The following is an 8,786-nucleotide window of genomic DNA, read 5'->3' as shown; positions in this document are numbered from 1 at the left end:
CACTTGGGAGAAGATATCAATCTTTTGGTCGAGTCATAAAACACCAATCTTTTAATTGTGTTAGTAACTTACCTCTAAAATGTTAAAGTTGGTCATTTGAGAGGTAACATACCTTGAAAAGTTAAACTTTTGAAATTGGTCATTTTTTAGGTGATTTACCTATTGAAACATTGAAAACAATCATTTTAGAGGCGACCTCTCTCTTGAGATATATAAAATGATCATTTACGATGTGACCTACCTCTTGCAAATATTGAAAGTGGTCATTTGGGTGGCGATCTACCTCTTGAAACGAATAAAATGATCATTTGAGAGGTGACGTGCCTCAAAATATTAAAATTTAAATTTGAAAAACTCGTAAAGGTTTTAAATTCACATAAACTATATATATATATATATACATACCTGGTTTAAAATATATACTTGGCAACAGAGAAATTGTTATTTATATGTATAGTTTCCTTTAGTTTAGGTTACATATTTTGATTATTTATTTTTTGAGAAATTGATTTGGAAAGAGAAAGACATACATCCTATTTATTTTCATTTTATTATAAATACCTTTCAATTTAAATCTTGGATAATATTCTTTTCTAAAATAAAATTGCATGATTTCATATGCCAAATCCAATAGTAATAGGATAAAACACTAACTTGGATGGACCCAGAGATTAAATTAAATCATATAATTATTTAAAGAACTACTGTAAAATCTTTAATTGCAAGACTTGTCATAAGTATTAGGTTATTTCCTTTTTCCCTTGATATTGTAGCAAATCTACATAAGCATATGCGTCACCATAGTTTTAATTGACCATATCTTTAAATTGAAGATCGATTGAGGTAGGACAAGGATGATAAGTAGCAATTGATTAGTACTTAAAAGTGTATTTTTTATCAAAGTTTTATTTCAGAATTTTACACTCGAAGTATCAATAACTTATCAACTAAAGCATGTTTTATAATAACAAGTTTGATACTATAAGATATTTTTAATATAGTAAATGTTCATCTTAAATGTAGGTGTATCATATATATCAAAGGATTGATTGATGAGTTCAACTACTAAAATTGAGAAGACAAAGAGAGGGTGAAGTTTAGAAAAGTGATACTGGTTCAATCGAAATTGAAATACTGTTCAGTCATTGGGTCATATCTGGAGCTGTAGAACTTGGATTTGGATCTATTCTATATAGATGAAAAGCTAAAACATAGGCATAAAACATTCATAGGAATACAAGACTCAATTCTGCTATTTGGAAGTTGATTAGTACTTAAAAGTACATTTTTATCATGGTTTTATATCATCATTTTGCACTTGAAGTATCAATAACTCCTTAACTAAAGCATGTTTTATAATAAGATATCTAATAATATAAGATACCTTTAATTTGTGATAAATGTTCATTTTAAATGCAGGTCTATCACATAAATAAAAGGATTGATTGATGACTTTAAGAACTTAAATTGCAAAGGCAAAGAGATGGCCAAACTTAGAAAAGAGATGTCGGTGCAATCCAAACCGGAACACTGTTCGGTAAATGGGTCATATCTGGAGCTATATATCTCAGATTTAGGTCCAATTTATATGGATGGAAAGGTAAGACATAGGCCTACAACTTTCATATGGAGCCCAAGATCTAAAAAGGCCATTATCAAGTCCAAATTGTAGCAACAACAAAGAAGCCCGAATCTGTCTTCCAGCCCGAGCACTGTTCGGTATTTTGGCCATATCTGGAGTTCTAGAAGTCCAAATGAGCTGAATGTTTTACACAAGAAAGCTGAGACAATTGCCTACAACTTTCATGTTTGCAACTGGCTCCAATTTTGACGTTATCAATGACGTTTTGGGCAGACAAGAGAAGATAAGGATTGTCACCAAGTCAAAAGTTGGTCACCCACTTATCAATTAGTCATCAAATCAATAGTTCCCATTTTTGGCCTATAAAAGGAGGCATTTGCCATGCATTTAGGCATCTTGGTGTCCAGATCAAGATCATGCTCTTCCTTTCTCTCTTTGTATTTTTTATGCTTTGTTTTCATTAATATTAAGTTTATGCCTTTCATTTCCTTTCCTTTACTTAGTTAACTTTTATGTTCTTATTTTGTTTATCTATTTTGCTTTCTTTCATTATGTCTAGCTAAGTTAATTATGTCAAGGTGAAAAGGTTACACTAATGGTGTAAGAATAAGTATAATGTAAACTTAATATGGACTTTAATGTTTGATACTAACATGTTTTATATTTGCTATCTTGTTCACTCTTTAATACTTTGCTTGTTAAATGACTAATCTTGATTTATGTTGTATAACACTTGGTACAACAAATGCTTGGCACTTTCATAGCCCATAATGTATGGTATAACCGACACCTGAGCTATGAAAGGAACTTGATTTGTTGTTAACATAAGTTATAATCATGAATGCTTGACGAGATTTACAAGTATTAGCATTAATTTGTTTTTTATAATTTTTACAATTAACCTCCCTGTGGTTCGACCCCGGTCTTGCCGGGTTATTTATTACTTCGACACTCCTGCACTTAGGAGAAGACATCAATCTTTTAGTCGTGTCAGAAGTCCAAATCTTAGCAACAACGGAGAAGTATGAATCTGTCCTGCAGCTCAAATATTATTTAGTTTTTAGCCTATATCTTGAGTTTTAGAAGTCCAAATGACCTCAATTTCTTTTTATTGGAAACCTGAGACAATTTTCTAAAACTTTCATGATTCAAGTCTATTGAAATTCTGATGTTAGAAATAATATTTTTAGTAGACCAGAAGATAATGATTGCCACTAATTCAAAAGTTGGTCACCCACTTAACAATTAGTCATCAAATCAATAGTTCTAAATTTTAGCCTATAAAAAAATATATTTTCCATGTATTTAGATATCTTGATTTTTACAAAGTCAATGTCTCAATAACTTTATATGTCATTGAAGGAAAAAAAAACTAATAAAAGCGATAAAACAATCCAAAACACCCACCAAGAAATTTCAAGAAAAAAAGAAATATTTTCATTGAATTTCCATGAACAATCTTTTGATTTTGATTTTTGCATATTAAGTCCATGGTAATCTACAAACAATTGTTAACATTTTCACATAAAAACCTATAATATTATTAGAAAAACAATGAAAATATTGAAAGATAATTAAATATCATACTACCCCTCTTCTTGAAAATCTAGAAAAAAGTTTTTATTTTAGAAAAAAACATAGAAGAGGGCCAAGTTTATCGGCTAAAAAGACAACCTACACATGTGACTGTTTTTTTTTTTTTGCTTGAAGGATGTTGTCCTTTATTTATTTTTATTTTGCTATGCTTGAAGGTTGTCCTTTATTTATTTTTATTTTGCTAAAAAAAATGATGACATTTCATTTATTAGCCAAGATTTCAATCACTAGAAAGGGTGCCCGGAAAATTTAATTGGAAAATTTTTTGTTAGAAAATTTATTTTTACTCTATTTTTACCTAAAAATAAAATACTTCCACAACCATAATAAACTAGTTTATTAATTCAAAATACTTCTAATTCAATTTAAAAATACAAATCTAAATTGAAGAGAAAAATATTCTCTTTTTATCGATGTAATCTTCCTAACCAATTGTTTTCTCTCTCTTTTATCGTTTTTCAACAACTTTTTGTTTTTTTATAACTAAGGAACTAAATGCAAGGAAAATAAAGTTTTGGACTAAAATTTAAAAATCTCAAAGTAAATAAATAAATAAATAAGCAAAGTAAAAAAATTTCACAGGCCAAAATCTCTATCAATTTTGGTCACTATATTTTTATTTTTTTGCAAGCATGGAAATCATTAAAAAAAAATCAAGTACCAACTTAATGTTAGGTGTTTATACCATATGACCCAATAAATAACAAAACTAACAAATTATCCAGTATAATTTATAGAAAATGAAATATTAAAAAAAATTAAAAAAAAAATCAATGCTCCAATTAAAAAAAAAACCCACTATTACAATGCAATCCACAATAATTTGAATTACATGCTACAATACAATCCACAGCAAAATTGCCTTCTCCTATATTTTTGTTAGTTAATTAATTAATGATGCTTCTTGCATCCTGGTAGTGGCTATAATTAGGGATACAAGATTGGCGTCTTCCTACACAACACTGCTGACCAGATTAATTTCTATTATTATTAAATAAAAAAATTAAAAATACTTATATTTTTAAAAAAGTAAAAAAATAATAATTATTATATCAAATCTTAATTAATTTAATAATATAATAAAAATATAAGGCAACAACATAAAAATAAAAAAAAATCAAAACAATATCGAACAACAATATTAAAAAAACAAAAAAATCAATTATTGTTAATTTTTAAAACCAGAATCCGTGTTATTAAACTGCAGGCCCTATACATGAAAAAATTATGAGAATTAAAATTATACAAAAATAAAAAATAAAAAAAAGCAATAGAAAAATAAGGGTTAAAATTGTAAAAAAATAAATAAATAAAGGGAACAACAAATTTTTAATTTGAAAGTTAAATTGAAAAGAATAAAAATATTAACAAAAGGACAAAAACAAAAAGAATGAAGACAAATGAAAAAAAAACTACAAACTTGTATTGAAGGGTAAAATTAAAAATAATGAAAATTTTATGAAAATATCAAGGAAAAAAATTTTGAAATCTTAAGAATAAGAATAAAAAATCTAAATCATCAAAATATAATAAAAACATTAATATGCAGAATTTTTTAACATGTTTTTTTAAGGAATATTGATTTTTTTACAAGATTTTTAATATGTGCAGTAATGTACAATATGTTTTTCTTTTATTTTTTTGATAAATTTTATATGTGTCAATTTCTATTATAAATTTTTTTTACAGATAAATTCATTAAACACAACCGGATAAATCAACTGTGTTGTAATATTGAATATCTTGATTTATATCTATCTTTTAGTTTTTTTAGTTTTTTTTTTGTTTATTTAATGATTTTTTTCATTTATTTACAAAATGGTTATTGATTTGTTTAGTTAGATATGTGTATAAGTTTTTAATTTACATCTAGGAAGTTTTTACATAATTTACATAAATATTATACATGAATGCACATATATATTAAAAATCTTATAAAATAAATATTTTTTTAACACGTTAAAATATTATACAAGAATGCACATATTAAAAATCTTATAAAAAAATCAATATTTTTTTAAAAAAATTAATCTATATAAAATTTAAAGTAATTACAATTAAATCATATCAACCTCTTAAAAAATCAAATACATCTAATATCATTAAAAAATAATCACAATCTAAAAAACACTAAATATGAGGGGCAAAACCATAGAGAAGGGGTATTAATTAAATTATATAACAAAATATTATTTCAAAAAACACAAATAAAATAAGGCATCAATTAAAAAAATTATTTTTTAAAAAGAAAAGGATTAGGCTAGGTGTATGAAGCAACAACCTGCACACGGGCTTTTATTTTTTTAAGTTAATAGGGTAGACGACATGCTATAATTTAAAAAAAAAAAAAACAACTCATCGCCTATATTGGTAGATGACACTCCTTCTGGGAATCCCCAGAATCCAGCCACTATGGTGGCTAGAAAAAAGGATAACTCATCGCCTATATTGGTAGATGACGCTCCTTCTGGGAATCCCCAGAATTCAGCCATTATGGTGGCTAGAATAATGGAATTATGAATGTTTTTGAAAAAAATAAACTCATTTCCAACTATTTTTTACCTAAAATACTTATAATATACTCTAAAAACCTTGCTAAACCAATCCATGACCTTTAAAAATACAAAACCTCAATTCAAAATTCAAAATTAATTTGAAACTCAAAATCTTCTCGAGCTTAGATAGCTCAAGGTGAAAAAAACACTTAATCTAAACTATCATCATCATAGAGAATAATTTAATACAAAAAATGATCGTTTTAATGGCTGAAATCGTCATCAACAATAACTTTCTCTTTGTACACCAGAATTTTGTGACTCCTCTCTCCTCCCATGAAAAAAATGAAAAATTAGGAAAATAAAATTTGAGACCCATATTAAATTTTTAAAAATTATAGGGACAATTTCCTTATGGATAAAATAGATGAGGGATGTAAATGAATTTTACAAAAAAATTCAAATCCACCTCCCATTCAACTTGCCTTTTTCACTTCAGTTCCTATATTTTAATTCAACTCTCTCTAGTGCTAATTTAGGCTCAAAATAGTTACATTATATAAAAAGAAATTTTGAAGACTAAATTAAAAATAAATATTGTTTCAATTTATAGTATTGTGTGTGTATGTGAGAAAATAGTAACATAAAAACCTTTTTTAGTTTCTTTTAGAGCATGTATGTTTTTGTGTTTAAAAAATATTTTTGAAAAAATTTAAATTTTTTTATTTGCTTCACATTAATATTTTTATGTTTTTAAATTATTTTAATATGTTAATATAAAAAAAATTTAAAAATAAAAAAAATCTTATTTTTCTATATTTTTAAATAAAATATTTTAAAAAATAATTATAATTATATTTCCAAACTAGTTTGCTATAAATTTCATGTAAAAACTAAAAATGGTGCTTTTCGAGATCAGACCACTTGTCTAATTTTCCCTCTCACCACAACCACTTGTCTCATGCTTGACCCATAAAACTCGGTCAAACAATAGCCTCTTGTCCTTCCATTTGCAAAACGAAACCATGGTTGCCAAGAAATGGCGAAGCATCCACCCCTTTCGCTTTCTTCCTCTCCATGCAATTCGCTGACTTCTACCCTTCCTTCAATCTATATAATTCCTTTCAGCTTCCTCTCTTTCCTTCATTCTATAGCTGCGCAGTGTTTCTCTATATTGCTTTAATTGAGAAGTACTGCAAAACTTTATAGAATCCTACATATTTTTTTCTTATCAAAACCCAAAACAAAAATAAATCACAATGGCACGCCAAGTTCTTGCTCTTGCACTCATCTTTGTTGCCGTTGTCGGGGCATTTGCTGCTGAGGCACCTTCCGCCACCCCTTTGGCTTCACCATCACCAAAGGCCTCTGTGGCTCCCGCTAAGGCACCCGCAGCCGATACCCCAAAGGCATCGGCCAGCGCCCCCACCATCTCTGGAGCCCCGAATGGCTCTGCCTCCTCACCTGTTGCCGAAGAGGTCCCGGCTGGAGCCCCAGAAGAGGAAATCTCTTCACCTCCTGCCCCAGCCAGCCTTAGCGCAGAAGGACCTGCAGGACCTGCTGCTGGACCAATAGCCGATGTTGTCAGCGATGCACCAGCCACACCACCAGCATCCGAGAAAGACGGAGCTGCCACTATCAAGATCTCTACAGCTGCCGTTGTCGCTGGCCTGTTGGTCTTCTTATCCTTCTAAGCTTTATAAGCACTAATGCAATGAAAGGCTCTTGAGATAGTGATCATGTTTATTCTTGTGTTTTACAAGAATACTTTCTTGACTTGAATTATTCAATTATTTCAATTTAATAAAAAGCTATGATTTACCAAGCCGATCTATAGAGGAAGGCGTCTCATAGACCAGGCATTTATCTTATATGATCAGTAACTAATTGTGGGATTCTGTTTGGGTATGCTTTCAAACCTTTAGAACAGAGCAAAAAAAGCTGATTGTTTTGTTAATAATCTCTTGCATGCTTTCTTAACATAAGTAATTTTGTTTACAAAGCCAAATTAATGCTCTTCAGCACCATTCAAATTAATTAATATAGCTCGTATTCTCGTATATCGGACAATAGATTAATATTAACAAATAGCAAGACTGCAAACTCATAATAATTAACAACCAGAGACTGGGTCGGTCACTGAGGTGAGCATCAGCAGCAAAAAGCATAAAACACAAGTGAATTCACAAAATACAGACGTGAATAGCTAATGTTAACCGGTGCCTGAGAATTCCAAAGCCCGGCCACAAGTCTGCCTGAGTAGAAATATGATCAAAAGCAAATGGCTTCAGACACCATCAAAACTACTTTGGCAGATAAGCCACGGAAGATAACATTCTCAGGCAACTAGTCCCCTAGTGGTTCCCTGCTTTGCATGGCGATCTGCACAACGGTTTGCTTCTCATCTGTGCTAGCAAAACTAGGATGACTTAGTTCTAAATATGGAATTGATAATTTCCGAGGAGTGAGAGAAAGATGTGGCAGCAGCTGTTTGATGGTATTTGTTGAATCACATTTTGTAGTTTGAGTACAGAACTTGTTGTTGACGCTGACTTTGATTAATTCTCTCAAGAAATTGTACATAGCTCTGCTTCACAGGAGTCCATTAATTATCATCTGGGCATGAAAAGGCATGAAAATCCTCTCATCATTTCTCAGTACATAGATCTGCTTTCCTATAGAAAGATCCATGGACAGTTTCTGCTAGGATTGCACGCATAGATATACAGAAAAACACAAGAAAAAAAATATATTCACACAATTTAATATTGTACTTGTTTCAGCTAGGGGTGATCATTTTCGGTTCGGTTCGGTTTTTATCAAAAAAAAGTAACCAAACCGAAAAAAAATAAATTGAAAAAAAACCCGAAACCGGGTCAAACCGACAGGTTTCGGTTCGGTTCGGTTCGGTTTTTTAGGGGAAAAACCGGTTCAAATCGGTTTGGCTCGGTTTTTCCTGTTTTTCCGGTTTAGCTCAGTTTTGGCTCAGTTTTTCCAGTTTGGCTCGGTTTTTTTTCGGTTTAGGTTCGGGTTCGGTTTGGTTTTTCGGTTTTTTAGTTATAAAACCGAAACCGAACCGAACCGGCTGGGTTTTTTAAAAATTTTATCGGGTT

General features: G+C 30.0%; 1 pseudogene; it reads left to right on the top strand.

Moving 5' to 3' along the window:
• The first annotated feature begins 6,932 nt into the window (after positions 1-6,932).
• The window catches only part of LOC105115691 (DNA replication licensing factor MCM2-like), a 15,323-nt pseudogene continuing 13,469 nt past the window's right edge, over positions 6,933-8,786 (top strand).

This window comes from Populus euphratica, unplaced genomic scaffold (assembly GCF_000495115.2).
Source record: "Populus euphratica unplaced genomic scaffold, PopEup_1.0 scaffold743.1, whole genome shotgun sequence".
NCBI classification, from domain to species: domain Eukaryota; kingdom Viridiplantae; phylum Streptophyta; class Magnoliopsida; order Malpighiales; family Salicaceae; genus Populus; species Populus euphratica.
This window is presented reverse-complemented; position numbering and strand designations above follow the sequence as displayed.